Source organism: Fulmarus glacialis, unplaced genomic scaffold (genome assembly GCF_000690835.1).
Source record: "Fulmarus glacialis isolate BGI_N327 unplaced genomic scaffold, ASM69083v1 scaffold6535, whole genome shotgun sequence".
Classification (NCBI taxonomy): domain Eukaryota; kingdom Metazoa; phylum Chordata; class Aves; order Procellariiformes; family Procellariidae; genus Fulmarus; species Fulmarus glacialis.
Window position 1 is genome coordinate 1 of NW_009211064.1, and position 5,579 is coordinate 5,579.

The 5,579-nt window shown below is 44.8% G+C and overlaps 1 pseudogene; it reads left to right on the forward strand.

Annotated features, from left to right (window-relative positions):
* Positions 1–1,545: 1,545 nt before the first annotated feature.
* The window catches only part of LOC104076491, a 7,776-nt pseudogene continuing 3,742 nt past the window's right edge, over positions 1,546–5,579 (forward strand).

Consider the following 5,579-nt stretch of genomic DNA (forward strand, 5'->3'; position numbering starts at 1 on the left):
CAGCCGTAAGACACTCTGGAGCCCAGGTAGCTTTTTCATCAATCCTGCTGGTCAAAGGGAAGGGGTCTGAAAGGGCCAGTTGAATCTGGCGAGTCAACAAATGGTTACAGCACTTGTGCCACAGCCAAGGGTTTGGCTACTTAGACCATGGGACTCGCTTTGAGAAACCTGGTCTACTGGGGGCTGATGGGGTCCATCAGAGAAGGGGAAGAGCTTCTTCGGTCATAGGCTTGCCAAGCTGGTGAAGAGGGCTTTAAACTGAAGTTGCCGGGGGAGGGGAACCTCAATCCATCCCACTCTTACCAGTTTGATGCCAGTGCCAGCAATATATGCCCAGAGCCTAGAGAAGGATCACAGGTCAGCAGGAGAGCGCCTGAAGAACAGTACAAAGGAACCCCAGCCAGTAAGACAGCTTCATCGGGGTCCCAACTTAAATGCCTCTATGCAAACGCATGTGGCATGGGAAATTCTGTAGGAGAAGATCAGGTTTGAGATCATCTAAGGAACCTCAGGGTGGACAAGTCCAGGGACCTGATGAGATCCAGCCGTGGATCGTGAAGGAACTGGCAGATGAAGTTGCTAAGCCACTATCCATCGTATTTGAGAAGTTGTGGGCGTCTGGTGAAGTTCCCGCTGACTGGAAAAGGGGAAACATAACACCCATTTTTAAAAAGGGAAAAAAGGAAGACCCAGGGAACTACAGGCCAGCAGTATCACCTATGTGCCTGGGAAGATCATGGAACAGATCCTGCTGGAAGCTCTGCTAAGGCACAGGAAGGACAGGGAGGTGATTCGAGACAGCCAGCATGGCTTCACCAAGGGCAAGTCCTGTGAAGAAAGGCTGAGAGAAGCCTGGAAAAGAGAAGGCTTCGGGGAGAACTTATTGCAGCCTATCAGTACTTAAAGGGGGTTTATAGATGGTGGCAAACTTTTTAGCAGGGCCTGTTGCGACAGGACAAGGGGGAATGGTTTTAAACTAAAAGAGGGGAGATTGAGGCTAGATATAAGGGAGAAATTTTTTACAATGAGGGTGGTGAACCACTGGAACAGGTTGCCCAGAGAGGTGGTAGATGCCCCATCCCTGGAAACATTCAAGGTCAGGTTGGACGGGCCTCTGAGCAACCTGATCTAGTTGAAGATGTCCCTGCCCACAGTGGGGGGGTTGGACTAGATGACCTTTAAAGGTCCCTTCAAACCCAAACTATTCTATGATGCTATGATTTACTTTTTTCTAGTTGGGGGAGAGCAAATATAGTGGTTTTGGCTATTGATGTGATTAAGAGCAGCAAGTGGAAGGAGACAGATGTGTTGGGTGTGGGGTTTTTAATGCAATAATGATTGCATTATCAAGGGAAAAAAAACCCACCATTTCTGGGAGCTGAGGAAGGTGTAATAATGGTTTTCTAAAAGGAATGTCTTTCAAAGTTTTCCAGTAGCCACCAATTTTTTTACTTAAGGGGGTTTTACTCCTAACGTTCATCTTTTAGATGGACTTTTTCAAGAGAAAAATGTGGTTTTATTTTGTGCAGTGCCCCTTGGCCTCAGAAATCTTCTAAGAATGACGCTCCAATGGAGACTGTAGTGATGGAAGCACTGTTTGCCCATGAAGAATCCAGGAAGGTTCCTTCCAAATTTAGCTGTGAGGTTGAGAATCTTTTTACTCAATCAGATTCTGAAACCATTTCTACTGAAATGTATTATAACTAAAGCTGGTAATGCACATACCAACATCAATGGTCAGGACAAGGTCAGGAAAAAATCCTTGGACACTGGAGTTGAATTCCTTGGGCAGTGTGAGTCTGAAAACAGTAGAGACAAAGACAAACCAAGAAGATCAAAAGAACTTGAAGTAATTTCAAAAGAAAATCCTTTGTACATCAATGGGTCTTCTGAGTGAAGAGAAATTAGGACAAACTTCTGCTACAGTCTGACACTGAATGTATTTCGAAAAAATATCACAGATAAATGCCAAGATACAAAGGACATTTCTAATAACTATGTAGAGATACCACCTGTTAATGATTCTTCTATTATGAAGCTGAATAAAGTCTTGGAGAGTCAATTTTCTAGAGAAAATGGGGAACTGAGTAATAAAAAATGTGAAGAAGATAAACATAGGAAAAAAGATAAGAAAGAAATATACGACTCTAAAAAAACTGACAAAGAGCACTACCAAAGAAAGACAGAAAACTCGGTCACTGAAGAGAGGGAGAAGGATAAGCAAACCAGAAGCAAAACAGATGATCATTCCCACAAGAGGAGGTGCTCTTGCAGTGTGGAAACAAATAAGCAAAATCATCATAAGCAGGAGTATTGCAATGAAAGCAAGTACAGACCTTCCCACAATGAAAGAAGCAGTCCAAATAATGTCAGAAGTTCAGGAAAATATTCTCGTTATAGATCCCGAAGCAGAGAAAGAACAGAACAAGACAGGAATAGGTATTATCATCCCAAAGGAGAGAGAACTTGGAGCAAAGAAAGATACTACCATTTTGATAGTATCTCATGGAACAATAGATGGTAGAGAGAGAAAGTCCCCTCATTGTGATAAAGACTTTGACAAATCAAGTAAAACCTACAACAGGTGACATAAGGTTTGTCCTTGCAAAAGCAGATGGCCTCACAACGCACTCTCTAGAGAGGAAGATGTACATCACTTTAGCAGCCACAGAGCAAACTTACATCATTGTTCAATACCTCAGCAGCAATCTGAAAAATATTCTTTTGAAAGGCATGCACTTCCACCTGTGTCAGCTCATTCAAATTTTGAGGTCTCTTCCCAGGAAAATGAAAAAGAAAAACTAAGAAATGGCAAAAGAAAATATACCCACACAGAAGGAAGCGGAAGTGAAATAGAAAAGAAATGCCAAAAGATAGGTGACCAAAGAATGAAAAAATATAAGAAGGTCAAGAAGAAAAAGAAGTCCAAAGATAAACATCAAGAGAAGGATTACAAGTAAGCAAGGATTGCAGCATAATCAGCAATTTTTTCCTAATTCATTTCTGTGTGTTTTTCATGTTGCCTGTTTCCCATTTTTTCTAAGTTATTTATATAGCATAAATGCTATATATCCCCCAGCTATCTGGCTGGGGATCATGTCATTATGTTGGTCAAGTGAAGATAGGAAAGATATTGCTGAATTTTGTTAGAACGCTAGATCTGGACCACGTAGTTAGAACCACATCTGCACACCATTCTTGATTAGGTTACAACAACTTTTTTTTTTAATTCCACATATTCCACACATCCATGGGCTTAAATTTCCTGCATCTAAAGTAAGTCAGATGTGCAGAAATAACCACAAAATACCTGACACGCTGAAAGTCATCACCTGTGGTAAAATAAATAACGTTTCACATATGCATCAAGTACCACATGTGTTTTTCTATTTTTAGCTTGCATGTTTCCTTCAGACTTTATGATTTAGATTTCTCTGTGCTCCGCTTTGACAATGACAATCGCAAATGTAAGAAAAAGAAGAAAAAGAAGAAACACATCAGGAAACTGAAAGGCTTCTTGGAATATTTAGATCCTCGTTCCCAGAGGAAAGAATCCTGTCCTCCAGGTGGCTATTTATGTGAGCAATCCATATAAACCCCCCTAAAAACCTCCCCCAGAATGAGGGGAAACGATGTGTTCCTGCCCCAATAAACGCTGTCAAACGAGTGCAGCTCTGCTCCAGTGATACTGTCTCTGCTGCCGCTTTAACGACCTCTGCTGGAGGCCATGCACATTTTCACCCCCCCATCGCTCACACCCTCCTGCTCTGCACCGTTAATTTGCATATAGGGGGGACAATTTGAGGGGAATGAACCTTGGGGACAGAGTCCAGAGACGCAGTTTCCGCAGAACTCCAGCTTTATCTTTTTTTCCTTAACTCCAACTTTTTAACGCCAGCTCTGTGTTTTGTGCTTCCTGCATTGCTCAGTGCGCATTCCATGTTTACTGCATCGCATCACATGAGAGAGCCTCTCTTCTCTGCCCGTCCCAGCCAGATCTCTCACATTTACAGGACAACACACTCTGTAAATTCAACTTTAGTTTATAAGCTCATTAGGAAAGAAAACAAACAAACACAGCAAACAAGGGCTCAATCCCCTTTGTACAGACTCGTCTAACACGTAAATTCACTCGTTCACCACTCAATTAATGAGATTTCTAACTCAGAAGTTCTCTAATCTGTAACTCCCAACTTGTAACTCCTGCACCTGTGTACTGTTTTTTGCTGGGATAAATTTCCTCACAGTAGCTTGGATGGGGCTGTGTTTTGGATTTGTGCTGAAAACAGTGTTGGTAACACAGGAATGTTTTAGTTATTGCTAAGCAGTGCTTGTGCAGCGTCAAGGCCTTTCCTGCTCCTCACACTGCCTGCCAGTGAGCAGGCTGGGGCTGCACAAGGAGTTGGGAGGGGACACAGCCGGAACAGCTGACCCCAGCTGACCAAAGGCATATCCCACGACATAGGACGTCATGCTCAGCAATGAGACTAGGGAGTGGAGGCTGGCAGGGGCTGCCCTTGCTTGGGGACTGGCTGGGCAGCAGTTAGTCGGTGATGAGCAATTGCTTTCTTTTGCATCACTTGTTTTCTTGGTTTTATTTTCCTCTCTCTTTGTTGGTGGGGGCTTTTCCTTACAATTTAATTTTTTAAAATTATTAATCTGTCTTTATCCGAACCCACGAGTTCTCTCACTTTTACCCTTCTGATTCTATCCCCCATCCCACTGCAGGGGAGTGAGCGAGCAGCTGTATGGTGCTGAGCTGCCGGCCAGGGTTAAACCATGATAACCTGTGAGCAAAATAGTTTCCTAGCCGACAGGTATAGTGCTCATCTTTCCTCCTCTGTCATGCTGCGGGCATCCCCTCTATCACACTGGGATGCACAAAAGCCTCAGCTGTCTGGCTGCTGTTGTAGCCACTTTGAAAGCTTTTTGGGTGAGCTGAGGCATTCATGCTGTTCACTGTGGAAGTTAATGTATACCACCACCATGAGCAAGGGGGTTCTGAAGAAACTGCCCGACAGTCATTGTGCAAGGATGATGGCTGCAGGGGACAGCAAGCTGCAGGTGACGGTGCCTGCAAAAGGACCTTTAGCCCTCCTGGCCACCGTGCCCTGCCTGCATGTAGCCCTTGCTCTGGCATCATGGCACTGCTATCAGTAGACTTTAGGCCTTAGCATGAGCTGTGTGTTAGCTAAAATCCAAGTGGGAATTGAGTAAATAGTCGCATCTCCAGAGGTCCCATCCAACCTCCACCCTCTGGTGTGATTCTGTGCTGCGGTTTGACCCATCCGCGCAGCTCTGAAGATGGAGCTGTGGCAGGCAGCACTTCGCACGCTCCTGAGGGCTCAGCTCTCTCGCTGCAGAGCGATGGGGACTGGCTTCCTCGGGGCGAAGGGCATCATCAGCAGCAGCATCCCCAGCTCAGCAGACGTGCCGCTTGCAGGAAGTTGCCTTTTTTTCCAAAACTCACCTGCCAAGCGGTAAAGTCTCCCAACCTTGCCAGATGGCACCGGCGAAGGCCCTTTCATGGGATCAGCCTGCAAGAGCCAGGCTGCCCTTAAGAGAGCAGCCCTTCAGCA